This window comes from Pan troglodytes, chromosome X (genome assembly GCF_028858775.2).
Source record: "Pan troglodytes isolate AG18354 chromosome X, NHGRI_mPanTro3-v2.0_pri, whole genome shotgun sequence".
NCBI lineage: Eukaryota > Metazoa > Chordata > Mammalia > Primates > Hominidae > Pan > Pan troglodytes.
The window spans coordinates 129,017,226-129,034,888 of NC_072421.2; the positions used below are offsets into that span (position 1 = coordinate 129,017,226).

Genomic DNA, 17,663 nt, shown 5'->3' on the forward strand with positions numbered 1-17,663 from the left:
GTGAACAAGCTTGGAGTGCCTCATAAAGACAGTATGGCTGGAACACGATGAGAAAACACAGTGCAAGATAAGGTTGGGGTCAGATCATTTAGAGTCTTGTAGGTTTTGGTAATAAGTTAGATTTTATTCTAAGTACAATTAGAAGCCCTCAAGTGGGTTTTAAGCATAGACAGGATATGGTTTTAATTGTGTTTATTTGTTAAAGTTGATTCTGGCTGCTCTGCGGAAAATAGACTATAGAGAGGCACGAATGGAAGTAGGGAGATCTATTAGGCAACTCATCTATTAGTACAGATGAGAGATAATGGTGGCTCTGACTACATAAGCATTATAGGTAGATTTGAAATATACGTAGGAGGAAGAGCCAATTGGACTTGGTGACTGATTGGATATTCAGGGTAAGGAAGAAGTGAGAGTGAACTGGGCACACATTTTATGTCATGGATGTGAATCAGCTAAAGACAAATATCCATAGTGGGAAAGGATAATTAGCAATTCTGTGATTCGGGAATCTGATTACATTTGAACAATAAGATAGCACCTTTTCTTTAAGAGGAGTGTTCAAAAGTAAAGTCCAACCTCCCTCATTTTAAAGATGAAGAAATTAAGACTCACAATGGATGTGCTACTTAGCAAATTAATCTTATGCTGTATATGAATGTTTTATCTCCCAAATTAAAACATAAAGATCCAAATGACATTACTTGTTTTGTAGACATCTCTTCCTAATAGCACCCAATATAGAGATTGAGGATATAGCAAATACTCAATAATTGCCTCTCAAATTAAAATGAATTGAATTCCTTCTTCTTTCTCGGCAGATAGAACAAAATGGATATTCTGGTTATTGATAATGGCAGTGAAGTGACAGAGTTCATCCTGGTGGGTTTGTACAACCATCCAAAATTTCAGATTGCCTTTTATCGCACCATGATAGTGGTCTACCTGATCACATTTGTTGGTAGCAGTCTCATTATTGTTGTGGTTAAAGTTGATGGGTGGCTTCACACTCCTATGTGTTTTTTCCTAAGCAACCTGTCCTTCCTTGATATCTGCTACTCCAGCAATTCAGTACCTTTTTTGTTGTTCAATGGCTTAAGAGACGACCCCACCATTTCCTATAACAGCTGTTATGCCCAGATGACCAGTGCTTTTTTTCTGGGGATGACAGGGTGTCTTCTCCTTGCTGTCATGGCTTATGAGAGATTTGTTGTGATCTCCAATCCCCTGCGCTACATCATCATTATGAACAATAAGGTCTGCATACAGTTGGCCATGGTGACCTGGGCCAGTGCCTTCCTTATGTCATTAATACCAATCATTGCAATTCCTGCCCATTTTTGTGGACACAATGTCATCAACCATTTTACCTGTGAGGTGCAGGAATTGTTGAAGCTTGTCTGCTCAGACATCCCAGGCAGCCTCATCCTCGGTCTAGTCATCGGCATATTCACCTTGTCCCTGCCCTTCACCTTGCACCTGCCCTTCACCTTCATGCTCTTCGCCTATGCTCACATTGTGGTTGCTGTGCTGAGGATCAACTCTGCAGAGGCCAGACTCAAAGCTTTCTCCACCTGTGGATCCCATCTGACTGTGATCATCATATTTTATGGGACAGCCACCTACATGTACTTGAAACCTCAGTCAAGGGAATCCCAAGATGAGGGTAAAGTCATCTCTGTATTTTTTTTGAAAGTATTTTTTATTATACTTTAAGTTCTGGGGTACATGTGCAGAACGTGTAGTTTTGTTACATAGGTATACACGTGCCAGAGAAGCAACATCAAAATGATAGCATCTCTGTATTTTATGGTGTTGTGACCCCTATGTTGAACCCCCTCATTTACATCTTGAGAGACAAGGATACGAAAATGCTCTAAGAAAAATAATTAGGAAGAAAGAGTCCTAAAAGAATGTGAATATCGCATGGAGGCTCATCTAACCAACAGTTTGATATTGACTTGTAAAAATAACAAGGTAGAAATACTAAACAACATTTTATAAGATAATTAAAGTGTTTTCTCTATTTCCAACAGGCATGTAAAATCTTTCCACTGAGAAAAAAAATGTTAAACTTTTATAGTACCACCATTTAAGTAGTACACAGGGCAGCCTTGAAGGAGAGTTTTAAAATAAAATAATAATTAGTACATTTTAATCCTGAGCAGTTTGATTTTATTTTACTAAATTGGAAATATTCTATTATAATATAATAATAATATGCTGAGATTCCCTTTTTTAGGTGAAAAAGAGCAAAGTTGCAAAATCGACAATTCTTATCTCAATGCTTTTGGTGTAAAATGTGTCATAACCCACACTTTGAAGTGATGGAGGTGAGTAGAGAGAAAAAAATTACTTAACTACTACATAAGTGTCTGCATAGAAGGTCCTCTGCTGAAGCAAGAAGGCCTTCAAGACTGTGAACCTACTGAGAACTAGAACTGATAGACATTATGGAAAATGCAATTACATGTCTTGATCAGTAGATAGGGCTATATTTTCTCTATGAGTGTGCACTATTCCTTCCAACTTCCAAAGGTGATCTAAAGGTGTTGACCTTACAAACACAGCAAATTTAACTCAGGAGGAATGTCTTTTAAAAAGCAAATATATACAGTATTTTTAAATTATAATGTTAATTATTTAAAAGTAGATAAAACGGTAGAGAATAAATTTAAAAATCACCTATAATTCCAACACTCAATGAGGCTTGCATCAGTATGGGGTTCAAATATGCATGTATTTAAGTCTGCTATGCACAATTATTTCAGATTCAGCTCATCACTTTCCATATTTACACCTCAGTTTTCTCATCTATAAAATGGGGATTATAAGAGTGCCTACCTCACAAAAGTGGTTTTGAAAATTAAATGTGATAATACAAGTCACATTTCTATCACAATGTCTAGCATATGGTGGACATTGAATATGTATCAACCAAAAAAATACCTGTCAATTTGCCCTTTAAAATCCACACCCATTGTATGAGTGGTCATTTGCCTATGTCTATACCAATAATGACTGTATCATTTAAAAATATTCCATGACAATATGACAGACTGAAAATTTGTGTTTATTATCTTATTATCTTTGAGGTTGGGTCAAAATGTCAGTGAGTCAGCCCAACTCTGGAAAAAAGAAAATACTAAACTCAGTAACGTATGACTAATAAAAGCTTCCAAACTTGTTTCAATCTAATTGACTCCACCATTGCTTCTGGATACATCCTGGCAGGTACACCCAAAGTTGGATCTATTCTATTTCACTCTGGTAAGCACTCCTGGAATTAATACTTTATCCATCAACAACAGAAGCTGACTGAAGACTATTGTAAGTGCAAACGAAAATGAGAAAAGCATGGGAACCCCAATAAAGAACTCTTTGGAAAAGAAATCTATGGTGCTATACAAATTTTGTCGTAACATTATCAATTTAATCCTGAAAAAATTCTCATGTAAGTTTAATTTCTGATGTTTTCTAATCCTTCTCATCTAACCTAACGCAACCCTGAAACTAGAAGGAAGGTACTATTAACTAACAAGAAGACACAGTGAGCAGATGAAGTCAAACACTAGAGGATGGAAACAAATATGATTTCTCAGATGGAAGGGGGAAAAAGGGAGGAAAACTGCAAGCCTAATACTTATTAGAGTTTGATCATTTTCATTAGGAACTAAGAGGAGGTAGAGAGGAACAAGAAATGAGATGTGCCTTGTGCTGACAGAGAGAAATTTATTGGGGAGAGGCAGGGACCTTTTTAGCTGTGAGAGAAAATTAGACACGTAAACTAACTTCTTTCCTTTTGATTACCTCAAGGAGAAGTTAGACAAGACTCTCTCTAGAGAGAAATGTGTTACATCTGGAAGTGGAGAACAAGCTACAGGAAGCTTTCTAACATGAAGCCAAGACTCTGGATGAGTAGAAAATGTAAGAAATTATAAGAACAACTGTTCAGTTATAGTTGCATGTGTTAGGTGCCTTTATATTAAAAGTTTGCTGTGAAATTTGCCTTCTCCAAATCTTCCTTGTATTACAAAATAAACAAGTCTGAGTCATAATAAATAAGCAATACTTTAGAACTACCCTAAGCCTTGGGAAATTTGTTTAAATTTCTTATCTCTGCCAAACAGCAGTTATGACTCGTAGCTGATAATGGACAACTCTGCGTCTCTGCACACCGTCTCCTCATAAGGTGTGCCAAAATCACAAAACAACATCTTAGAAGGTTGAACTGACCCCTTAAAAAATCGACATCGCTGAGAAAAGAGCTTCATGCTGTGTACTGGCAGCAGCAGAGCAAACAAAATGCACTTGAGCACCATAACCACAACTTTTCCAGGAAGTATTTCACAGAAATAAATTTTAAAATTTGAAAAAAATTAAGAAGAAATCATTGAACTTTTAGTGAATTTGTCAACAATGTCAGTACTAAGTAGTAAGAAAATAAAATTAATTACCTACAGAATGGTCCTTTGGTTTTAACAAGTCATGAAAGCAGAACTAGTCAATCTACCATTTTCATCACGTAGAAAGGAGTACATAGAAAAGTGCTCATTTGTTCCTGCAATTTTTTGTTGTCGTTGGCTCAATTAAAATAATCATCAAATAAAGTTTTTCACTAATGCATTTGAGTCATGGCCCTGTATGCCCATATCTGCTTGTCCACATATATACATGGACATATACACACAAGCTTTATTGTCAGAAAGACCTGAACTTGGGCAATATATTTTAATCCCTCTGAAACCCTCATTATCAGCTATGTAGTATAGAATATAATAACCTCTACTTCATAGTGTTGCTTATGAGCATAAGATAAACAGTGTAAAACACTTAGTACAGTACTTGGCAAATAGTAAGCACCTTAAAATACTTTATTACTTTTACTATTCCCATTTTTATTATTTTTAATTGACATAATAATTGTATATATTTATGGGATACAGTGAGTATGTGATAATCAAATAAGGTTAATTTACATATTCATCACTTCAAACATTTATCATTTCTTTGTGTTGGAAACATTCAAAATCTGCTCTTCTAGCTATTTGAAAATATACAATAAATATTGTTGATTTCAGTCCCTCTTTAGTGCTACAGAACACTAGAACTTATTCCTCTTATCTAGCTGTACCTTTGTACCTGTTGACCAAACTTTGGCTATCCTCTCTTCCTCAAACCTTTCCCCATCTCTAGTAACCACAATTCTAGTGTCTACTCCTATGAGATCAACTTTTTTGCATCCACATGTGAGTGAGGACATGTGGTATTTATTCTTCCGTGCCTGGCTTTTTCCATTTTGCATAATGACCTCTAAACTCATCCATGTTGTTGTGAATTACAGAATTTTGTTCTTTTTATGGCTAAATAGTATTCCATTGTGTATCTATGACACATTTTATTTATCTATTCATATTTTGATGGACACTTAGGTTGATTCCATACTTTGGCTGTTATGAATATTGCTTCAAAAAAACATGGGAGTGTGGATATCTTTATGAGGTGGTGATTTCATTCTCTTCGGGTATATACTCAGAAGTGAGATTGCTGGCTCATACAGTAATTCCATTTCTAGTTTTCTAAGGAATCTTTATACTGTTTTCCATAATGGCTGTTCTTATCATCATCATTAGTATTATATAACTCTAGTACCAGAGATGCCCTTATATTGAAAGGCTTAATTTATTCTATGTGTAGCAAGGTTATCACACTTTTCTTGACTAAAGCTCATACAGGGAATTATGGAGAGCATATACAGGCATGTGTGTGTGTCAGGATGTAAGTGTTGAAGGATGTTTCACACTTTGCCTCTTTTTGCACCTTACTTCACTTATTCAACCAATATTTATTGAATATATTCCATGTGTTAGGTGATTTGCTAGCACTGGGGATCTACAGGAAAAAAAGACAAATTTCTTGCTATTTGTTAGTAGGGACTAAATGTTTTAAAATACAGACATTAAGCAGGCTATCACATTTATAAGCAAAACAATTTAAGAGCATAAGAAGTACTCTGAAGGAAACAAACAGAAAGCTGGAGCAAAGAGCAATGAGTGAGACTTCTTTATGATAGAATTTTCAGGTAAGAGCTCTCAAAAGAAATTATATTTAAACTGAGACTGAAGGATTCACATTAAATGCTTAGTACAAATATTGAAGAGTGAGGAGATGAGTATACTAGAATGAAGGGGGAAAAAAATGTAAAGGCCTGAAAGAAAGGAAGAACTGAGCATGTTTAAGGAACAGGAAGAAGACAAGTAAGTGTAAGTTATGTGAGCAAGGGGGTGGGTAGGTGGTATGTCATCCATTCCTTCATTCATCCATTCAACAAAAATAACAACTAAACACAAACACACAAATAACATGTGTGCATGCGCACATGCACTCACATAGTACACAGAGACAGAAAGAGAAGCCACTATGTGTGCCAAGCACTGTTCTTGGCTTTGGGAATACCTCAACAAATAAAAATGTCTCCAGACTAATGAAGTGGTATGTTATTGAGAAAGAGACTTAAACCATAAATATAAACCATATAGTATTTTTTTAAAATAAAAGCAATGGTAAGATATATAAGGAGAAATAGGTTAGGAGCTTCCATTTTAATTAGGATAATTTAAAATTTCCTACATATGTGAATATGTAGGAAAATAATATTCCAGGCAAAGGCACTAAGACAAAAGAATGAGAAATGTATTTGAAGAACACCAGGGAAGCCAGTGTGATTGGAGAGGAGGGAGCAAAATAGAAGAAAGCATCAGATGAGCTGAGAGAGGAATGGGGACCAGATTGTTCAGGTACTTCTAGACCATTGTAGGGTACATCATGCAGGTACTTCTAGACCATTGTAAGGGTTTTAGTTTGTTTTATTTAAAAAAATAAAAAAGCTTCATTGAGATATAATTCACATACCATAAAATTCAGTATTTTAAATTGTACAGTTTAGTGACGTTTAGAGCATTCACAAAGATGTGCAATCATGTTATAAATATTATTTGTCTATTCTTCAGTTGCTTGTCCCTATATTTTCAGATATAATAAGCTTTAGGATATAAATACAGATGTGTTTGCAAAACTAGAAAAAAAGAGGAATTCACGCCACAGCAATAGATGAAGTTTCCAATTTCTTCACATCCTAGCCAATGTTTATTATTGTTTGTCAAGTTTATTAGAGCCATCTTAGTGAGTGAAAAGTGGTATCTCATTGTAGTTTTGATGAGCATTTTCCTAACACTAATGGTGTTGCATATATTTTCATGTGCTTATTTGCCATTTGTACATCTTTTTTGGAGAAATGTCTTTGCGTATCATTTGCCCATATTTAATTGGGTTATTTTTCTTTTTATTATTGAGCTGTAAGAGCTATTTACATCCTCCAAATATAAATTCCTTATGGGATATATGATTTGCAAACATTTTGTTCCACTTCATGGGTTGTCTTTTCAATTTTTTGGTAATGTCCTTTGAAGCACAAAGTTTTTAAATGTGATGATGTCCAGTTTGTGTTCCACTTCCTTTTGTGGCTTATAATTACGTTGTCATATCTAAAAACCATTGCCTAGTCTGATGTCACAAATATTTATCTCTATATTTTCTTTTAAGAATTACAAAATTTTAGCTCTTACAGTTAGGTCTTTGATCCATTTTGAATTAACTTTTGTATATGATATGAGATAAGGTTCAAACCTCATCCCCTTGCATGAGGGAATGATGCAGTTCTCCCAGTATCATCTGCTGAAAAAACTATTACTTCCCCCATCTACTTGTTTTGGCACCTTGTCATACCATATGTGCATATTTATTTTTGGATATTCAACTCTACTTCACTCACTAATATGTCTGTCTTTAGGCCAGTACCACACAGCTTTGGTTACCGTATTCTTTTAATAAGTTTTGGAGTAGGGGATTGTGACTCCTCCAACTTTATTCTTATTTTTCAAGATAGTTTTGGCTGTTTTAGATCCCTTGCATTTTATATCAATTTTTGGTTTCTTGCATTTCTATATGAATGTTGTAAATTCCAACAGGGAAATAGATAGAGATTGTGTTGAGTCTGGGGATCAATTTGGTAAGTATTGCTATCTTAACAATATTAAGTCTTCTAAGCTAAGTTTTTCCATTTACTTAGGTCTTCTTTACTTTCTTTCAACAATTTTTTGTAGTTTTCATTGTATGTATCTTTCACTTCATGTGTTAATTTTATTCCTAAGTATTTTATCCTTTTTGACACTATTATAAATGAAATTGTTTTCTTAGTTTCATTTTCTGGTTGTTTATTGCTAGTGTATAGAAATAACACTGATTGTGTATATTGATCTTGTATCCCACAACCTTGTTGAATTTATTAATTCTAATAGTTTCTGTGGACTCTTTATGATATTCCATATACAGGATCATGACATCTGTGAATAGACAGAATTGTACTTCTTCCTTTCCAATCTGGATGCTTTTATTTCTTTTTCTTGCCTAATTGCTCTGGCAAAAAATTGTAGTACAATGTCACAAAAAAGTGGCAAAAGTAGAAATGCTGGTCTTCTTGATCTAGAGGGAAAGTCTTCAGTCTTTCACCACTAAGTTGATGTCAGCTGTGTGTTTGTCTATAATAAAAATATTTATCTTAAAGTCTATTTCATCTAATATTAGTTTAGGTCCACCAGCTCTGTTGTGGGTGCTTTCTACATACTATATATTTTTCCAAACTTTTATTCTCAATCTATTTGGGTGTGTGAATCTAAAGTGAGTTTCTTGCAGATAGCATATAGTTGGATCATGTTTTAATACTTTTTAATCCCTTTGGTCAATTTCTGTCCTTTTATGTAATTATTAATGATAGGATTTAAATATGCCATTTTTTCCTTTCTTTTCTGTATGCTTTATATCTCACTTTTTCCTGTATTTCTCCATTACTATCTTCTTTTGTGTTAGAGAGAAATTTTCCAGTATTTCATTTTAATTCCAATATTGTTTATTTTATGATATTTTTGAGCTATATACTCAGTGGTTGCATTAGAGATTACAATTAACATCTTAACATATCACAATCTACTTTGGATAAGTAACACTTAAATTCCAATAGTTATATATAAACTTAGCTTTTATATTACTCAGTTTCTTCCTCATTCCTTTGTCATAATGATGTCAGATGGATTTTATAAACCCATTAACACAGATTTGTAATGATTTCCTTAGGAAACTGTCTTTTAAATCAGGAAGGAGAAGAAAATAGTTAAAAATCATTTATACATTTTTATTCTATATTTATGTATGCAGTCATTTTAACAGTGTTTTTTATTTCTTCACATGGATTTGAGTTACTGTCTAGTGTTCTTTTATTTCAGCATGAAAGACACCCTTTAATATTTCTTGTAAGTCAGGGTTGCTGGCAACAAATTCTGTCAGTTTCTGATTATCTGGAAAATTTTTTATTTTCTCCTTCATTTTCCATCTAGCAAAGGATAGCTCTGCTAGATATAGAATTCTTCATTGACAGCATCTCTTCTGTATATTGTAAATTTGTTAATCCACTGCCTTCTGGGCTACATGATTTCTGATGGGAATTCACTTGTTAATCTTACTGAGAAACTTTTGTACATGATGAGTCACTCTTCCTCTTGCTGCTATTAAAATTCTCTCTTTGCTTTGGCTTTTGACATGTTGATTATGATTTATCTAGGTGTGGATCTCTTTGAATTTATCCTACTCAGGAAATGTTGAGCTTGTTAGATGTATACATTAATGTGTTTGGTCTTATCTGGAGAGTTTTCAGCCATTATTTCTTTAAATATACTTTTTCCTTTTATTTCTTCTTCTGGAACTTCTATTATACATATATTGGTATGCCTGATGATGTCTCACAGGTCTCTGAGTTTCTGTTCATTTTTTTTGTTATTTCTTCCTGTTTCTCAGACAGTATACTCTCAATTAACACATATGCAAGTTCATTTATTCTGTCACCTGCTTTCTCAAATATGCTATTGAGTCTCTCTTATAAATTTTCTATTTTAGTTATTCTATTTTCAACTCCAAAACCCCTATATGGTTATTTTTAAATTTTCTATCTTGTTATTAATATTGGCTATTGGGTGAGATATTGTTATTACATTTTTCTTAATTCTTTAGAGTTTTTTTATTTCTTTGAACATATTTGCAATAGCTAATTTGTAGTATTATCTGGTAAGTCTAACATCCGGGCTTCCTTTGGAACATTTCCTGTTGATTGCTTTTGTGTGTATAGAACACACTTTCTTATTTTGGAGGGGCTCATAATTTTTTGTTGAAATATGTACATTTTAAGTGATATAATGTAAAATTCTGGAATTCAAATTCCTCTCATTCACCAGGATTTGTTATTACTGTCTATTGCTTTTGTTCTTGCAGCTATTTTATTGTTAGTGACTTTCATGGATTATTTAAAGTCTGTATTATTTGTGCTGTTCAACTACTGAATTGTCTGCTTGGTTAGCTTAGTAGTCAGCTAATGATTGGACAGAGATTTAATTAAATGTCTTGAACTAATAAGTCTCCTAGCCGTGACAGAGGAGCTCTGTTTGTATATTGTGGCACACATTCAATGCTCTCTCAGGCAGTTTACAACTCCGGCTTAACCTTTATACCCTGCTTGCACAGAGCTTCAAAGTGAACGACAGGCAAGAAATAGGATCTTCTCAGGGCTTTCCTGGACATTCACATAGTCTACATGTGTCCATGTGTGGCTTTCTAGATCCTATGAGTGTGCTAAAACTTTTCAAAGCTCTTTATGGCCATCTCGTCCACCAGTTTTTCTTTTTAAGTATTTTAGTCAGTCTTTTGTTAGTACCAACTGGTAACAACACCTCAAGTAGCTGCCCTGTTAAACAACTTCCACTGATTCTTTTGGCAAATGTCCTGGGAAAAGGGTTATTTACACAGTGACTTATTAGTCAGCTCAAATAAAAAGAACCCCAGAAAATGTGCTTTTCAACAATCTATTAGAAAAGTCAAATCGTGGCAACTCTGTGGGGAGGTGGTTTTGGGGAAAATTCAAACCTGTTATACCCTCTCCCATGGTGGCTAAGCTTCTGGTTTTCATGGCTGCTATCATTGTGAGGCTGTTGATTTTCAAAGCTATCATGGATTTAGGGAGAACAAATGGGATTCGGGCAAATTAAAACACCATGAAGGCCACTTCTCATTAAGATGTTTTCTTTCTTGAATAAATGCTTCTTAGATTATTGTAAATTTTTGATTAATTTCCAGAGTTCTAAAAAAATTTGCTTTGACAATTGTTGTCAGTGTTTCTATTACTTTTATAGAGAAGGAGATTTTTGGAGTTACTTACGTCCCATTTTGGAGGTTCTTCTCAAAGGCTTTAACTTTTACTTTGAAGGAAATGGTAGGTTTTTAAAGGTATTTGAGAAGTGGAGTATCCTGATTCAACTTACATTTTAAAAGGGTTACTCTGACTATTGTATGAAGAATCAACTTTAATGGGTCAAGGGCAGAAGCATAGAGACTACTTAGAAGAATATTTCAACAGCTTAAGTGAAAGTTGATGGTGGCCTAGAACAAGGTGGTAATAAAAAGTGGTGGGAAGTCACAGGATTTTCAAAATAATTTGAAGGAAGAGTCACTAAGATTTAATGATGGATTGGATCAGGTTGTGAAAAAAAAAGAGTCAAAGATGACTCAAATGTTTGTGTTCTAAATAACTGGAATAGAGAATGGACATAATGAAGATGGGGCTATCAGAAAATATTTTGGAGAGAGGAGGTACGAAGACAGAGTGAGAGTTAAATTTTTCACGTTAATTTTGAGATATCCATTAAACCAAAAAAGAAGCAATGTTAGTTAAGAATTTGATTATTTGAGTCTGCATTTCAGGGGAGAGATGTGAATTGGAAATATGAATATGAAAATTGTCAACATACAGAGTATATTTAAAGCCACAGGACTGGATGAGGTCACTAAGGGATAACTAGCTAGAAAAGACAAAAAGTCCAAGAACTGAGGCCTGAGGAATTCCAATCTTAGGAGGTTATGGAGAAAAAACAACCTTAAAAGAATACTGAAATGGAGGGGCTAGTTAGCTAGTAGGTAAATCAGGAGAGTGTATTGTTTTGCAAAACAAAGGGTATGAAGAAGAGTGATCAAATCTCTCAAATGCTGCCATTAGGCCAAGTAAGGGAAGAACAGAAAATTGACCAGATAAACTAGCATTTCCCATGAAGTAAAATAGGCATAAACATCATATTGTGTTTTGTTAACAGGTTACTGAGAGGCTAAGTGAGATTACATGGCTGTCCCCCATCCTGAGATAGAGTTATATAATATGTGGGGAGCTGCAGATAACTTTGACATCTTCTATTTTTGCTTGTAAACACATATGCACATTTTATTCTGTGAGATGTGTCATGAAAAGTTTATTTTTTTCTCTTTTGAATGTTTTTTTAAAAGAGAACCAATTTGAGGTCTGGCAATGGCAGAGTGGCTTGTTTTGGACAATCACCTCACAGATTTACAAAACTCTGTACAAAATATTAAAAATGAGCTACAGTCAACTGCTGCATACCAATGTTTCAGTCAACCTGACTGAATATATAATCGTTGTCCTATAAGATTATAATGACACTGAAAAATGTCAGTGATATCAGAGCTGTCATGATGTAGTGCAACAGATTACTCACATAGTCATGGTGATGTATAAACAAATCTTCTGCACTAACAGTCATATAAAAGTCAAGCACATACAATTATGTGTAGTACATAATACTTGTTAATAATAATAAATGACTATGTTACTGATTTATGTATTTACTATACTATACTTAATTATCATTATTTTACAATGTACTCCTTCTATTTATCTTTGTAAGTTCACTGTAAAACAGCCTCAGGCAGATCCTTCAGGAGGTATTCCAGAAGACATTATTTTCATAAGACACGACAACTTCATGCATGGTATTGCCTCTGAAGACCTTCCAGTGGTCCAGCGGGACAAGATGTGGAAGTGAAGATGGTGATATTGATGATCCTAACCCTGTATAGGCCTAAGCTAATGTGTGTTTGTTTGTATCTTATTTTTTTAACAACAAAGTTTAAAGAGATTTTTTTAAAATTAGGTAGAAAAAACTCATAAAATAAAAATATAAAGAAAATATTTTGTACAGTTGTACAATGTGTTTGTATTTTAAGCTGTGTTATGAGTCAAAAAGTCTAAAACATTTGAAAAGTTTATAAAGTAGGAAAGTTACACCAAATTAAGTTTGATTTACTATTGAAGAAATAAATTTTAAATAAATTTAGTATACTCTAAGTGTACAGTGTCTATAAAGTCTGCAGTAGTAAACAGTAATACCCTAGGCCTTCACATTCACTCAAAACTCAGTCACAGACTCACCCAGAGCAATTTCCAGTCCTACAAGCTCCGTTTATGGTAAGTGCCCTATACAAATATACCATTTTTAAACTTTTATGCCATATTTTACTGTACCATGTCTATGTTTAGATATGTTCGTATGATTACCATTGTGTTACAATTGCCTACAGTATTCAGTAGAGTAACATCCTGTACAGGTTTGTAGCCTAGGAACAATAGGCAGTATCACATAGCCTAGGTGTGTCGTAGGCTATACCATCTAGGTTTGTGTAAGTATACTCTATGATGTTGGCACAACAAAAAAATCGCCTAATGATGCATTTCTCAAAATATACCCCCAATGTTAAGTGACCTATGATTGTATTTGAAGGTACTGGATGGAGAGCACCCGAAAGCAGACAGAAACTGGACTGCATTCAACTGCTAATAGAAAGAAACCACACTGAGTAAGGTCCATATCTATGTAGTTTTCTCCTAAGGGCACTACCCAGGAAATTTGATGTGAGGTAGCTAGAATGCAAGGAGAAATCTCAAGTCATATTGGTTTGAGGTATTAGAAAATGGGGTTGGGACTTGCCAGAACAGCTAAAAATTGAAGAGGAAAATCCCAGAAAGGGGAGTGTCACAGAGAAGTGAGTTCTAATTTTTATGTAAAATACCCTAACACAAATATGTACAGAAAAAACAATAAGAAAGCTTACAGAAAGCAACAGAAATAAGGCAAAAAAAAAAAAAACTGAAACAGATACTTCAGTGTTTGCTCACCATAGGGAGACAGAGCCTAGTGTAAATTCCATTAATTTAGGAGACCTTGATAAATATCTTAATTGAAACAGGGTCTTGCTCTGTCACCCAGTCTGGAGTGCAGTGGCATAGTCAGAGCTCACTGCAGTCTCAAACTTCCAAGCTCAAGTGATCCTCGCACCTCAGCCTCCTGAGTAGCTGGGACCACAGGCAAGTGCCACCATGCCCGACTAATTTTTGTATTTTTTGTAGAGATGGGATTTTGCCATGTTTCCCAGGTTGGTCTCCAACTCCTGGACCAAAGGGATCCTCCTGCCTTTGCCTCCCAAAGTGCAGGGATTAAACAGGCATAAGCCACTGCGCCCAGCCTATAAATGTATTAGACTTTCTGTTAAAATTCTGGAAAGACCATACCTTAAGAATAAGGACTATCTCCAAAGGTTAAGGATCTCCTCTAAGCAAAACTAGTCAGATCCAGACTAACAAAGTATCAAATGAAGGCTCCAAAAGTTTAAGATAATCAGCCTATAATTTAAAAGTCAGCTGGAGTGAAAATCAAAATACTCTTAGAAGAAAATATAAGAATCAATAATCTCTAAAAAATATTATCAAGTTTCCACTATGCGACCAAATATCACTAGAGATGAATTTTCAAAAACATAAAATCATAAGAAAAAAGTTAATACAATGAATCTGTAATAATCCAGATGTTAAATTAGCAGATGACATTTTAAAAGCTATTATAAATATGTTCAAGAACTTTAAAAAGATAAGGTGGTCAAAACAGGTGGACAAATGGGTATACCAACAGAGAAATCAAAATTATAAAAAAGACCAAATGGAAATTCTAGGACTACAACCTATGACATTTAACATGAAAACGGCTGGCAGATAACAGGGGGAAAAAATTGGTAATAAACTTGGAGACAGAGTGATACAAATTATCCTATGTGGGAAAAAAGTAAAGAAGATTTTTTAAAACATAATTAACCACATTGACTGAATTCACATTTCTAAAACACTACTGGGTCATAAAATATGTCTTAAAAATTTCAAATATGGAAATCTAAATAATATGTTTTCTGACCACAAAGGAAATAAAATTAGAAATGAACAGCAGTAGAACATCTCAAAAAAACTCACATATTTGGAATTTAAATCACATACTAATAAGTAACACATGAAGAACTCACAAGAAAGATTAGAGAATACTTCAAACAATGAAAATGAAAATACAATACAAAAATGTGTAGGATACAGCTAAAACAGTGCCTCGAAGAATATTTATCACTTTAAATGCTCATGTTTAAACAGAAGAAAGGTTTAAAATCAATTATCTACATTTCAACTGTAGAAAAGTAGGAAGAGACAAGCAGATTAAACCCAGTATGAAGAGAAGGGAAGAAATAATCTAAATTAGATACACATAAACAAGAAAACACAAAATGAGTAAAGCTAAAAGTGTGTTATTTTAACATATTTATTAAATGGTTAAATCACAAGCAAATCTGATTGATTAGGGGAAAAAGAGAGAGAGAGATGACTTTCACTTTTGGTAATAGCTGAGTAAGATCTTACTAGACCAACACTCCTGCAAGTAACAGCTACAAATTCCAGACATAATACAAAATACAGCCAACTGGAGACACTGGGGAGGAAATAGAAAAGAACAGAATCTAATGAAGAGGCTATACTTGGAAGAGAGGAGTTGCACAAAATGAGTTCCCATTTTCATGGTTTTAGCTTAAGGCTATGTGTAGGTAGCAAGGTGGGCAGAGTGGTAGTGGTTGGGGGAAGGCAGTCTTTCTCTTCTGGGGATACAGAAAACTGAATCTGGAGAAACAACAGTGCTGTAGAAAGAGGGAATATCCCACAAGGAAAACACCAAGGGAATGAATCCCTAAATTCTGTCTGACCATATGTTTGGGTGATGCTGAATCACCCAGCAGGTTTAAAGAAGTTCAGTTAAATATAAAAGATATGAAATAAGACTGAAGATTCCACCCAAAAAGCAGATATTGCAGTCTGAATATAACTGACATAATTGCCAGTTAAAACAAAAGAAACGCTCATCAGAAAAAAAGTAACAGAATTTATATACTCTACAATTTAACATTTATCATGTCTGTGATGCAATCGAAAATCATTCAACATATAAAGAAACAGGAAAATGTTATACATTCTCAATACAAAAGAAAATCAACTAAGACTCATCACTAGCTGACACAAATGACAGAATTGGCAGACGTATTTTAAAGCATTTTTCTAGCTATTCTTAGTGAAGTAAAAAAAAAAATACAGTCATGCATCGCATAATGACGTTTCAGAAAACAACAAACTGCATACATGATGGTGGTCCCATAAGATTATAATGGAGCTATATAATGGGGTAAGCTATACCATCTAGGTTTGTGTACACTCTGATGTTTGCACAACAAGGAAATGCCTGACAACACATTTCTCAGAATGTATCTCCATCATAAATGGCATAGGACTATATTTGAAATGAATGTAAAGACAGAAAATCTCGCCAAGAAAAAAAAAGAAACAAAGAAAAAAAAGCCTAAATGGAATTATATAACTGAAAATACAATCTCTGAAATTAAATACACTGGACTTACTTAAAAGCAGAATGGAGGAGCCAAGATGGCCGAATAGGAACAGCTCCGGTCTACAGCTCCCAGCGTGAGCGACGCAGAAGACGGGTGATTTCTGCATTTCCATCTGAGGTACCGGGTTCATCTCACTAGGGAGTGCCAGACAGTGGGCGCAGGTCAGTAGGTGCGCACACCGTGCGCGAGCTGAAGCAGGGTGAGGCATTGCCTCACTCGGGAAGCACAAGGGGTCAGGGAGTTCCCATTCCTAGTCAAAGAAAGGGGTGACGAACGGCACCTGGAAAATCGGGTCACTCCCACCCGAATACTGCGCTTTTCCGACGGGCTTAAAAAAACGGCGCACCACGAGATTATATCCCACACCTGGCTCGGAGGGTCCTACGCCCACGGAGTCTCGCTGATTGCTAGCACAGCAGTCTGAGATCAAACTGCAAGGCGGCAGCGAGGCTGGGGGAGGGGCGCCCGCCATTGCGCAGGCTTGATTAGGTAAACAAAGCAGCCAGGAAGCTCCAACTGGGTGGAGCCCACCACAGCTCAAGGAGGCCTGCCTGCCTCTGTAGGCTCCACCTCTGGGGGCAGGGCACAGACAAACAAAAAGACAGCAGTAACCTCTGTAGACTTAAATGTCCCTGTCTGACAGCTTTGAAGAGAGCAGTGGTTCTCCCAGCACGCAGCTGGAGATCTGAGAACGGGCAGACTGCCTCCTCAAGTGGGTCCCTGACCCCTGACCCCCGAGCAGCCTAACTGGGAGGCACCCCCCAGCAGGGGCACACTGACACCTCACACGGCAGGGTACTCCAACAGACCTGCAGCTGAGGGTCCTGTCTGTTAGAAGGAAAACTAACAAACAGAAAGGACATCCACACCAAAAACCCATCTGTACATCACCATCATCAAAGACCAAAAGTAGATAAAACCACAAAGATGGGGAAAAAACAGAACAGAAAAAC

The 17,663-nt window shown here is 35.4% G+C and overlaps 1 long non-coding RNA gene across 2 annotated transcripts in view; it reads right to left on the reverse strand.

Moving 5' to 3' along the window:
• LOC134809282 (uncharacterized) overlaps positions 1–17,189 on the reverse strand; it is a 218,188-nt gene extending 200,999 nt beyond the window's left edge. For both annotated transcript variants that reach the window (XR_010154656.1, XR_010154655.1), the window contains exon 1: positions 16,720–17,189. This is a non-coding gene — a long non-coding RNA (uncharacterized LOC134809282). The remainder of the gene's footprint in view (positions 1–16,719) is intronic.
• Between the last annotated feature and the right edge of the window lie 474 nt (positions 17,190–17,663).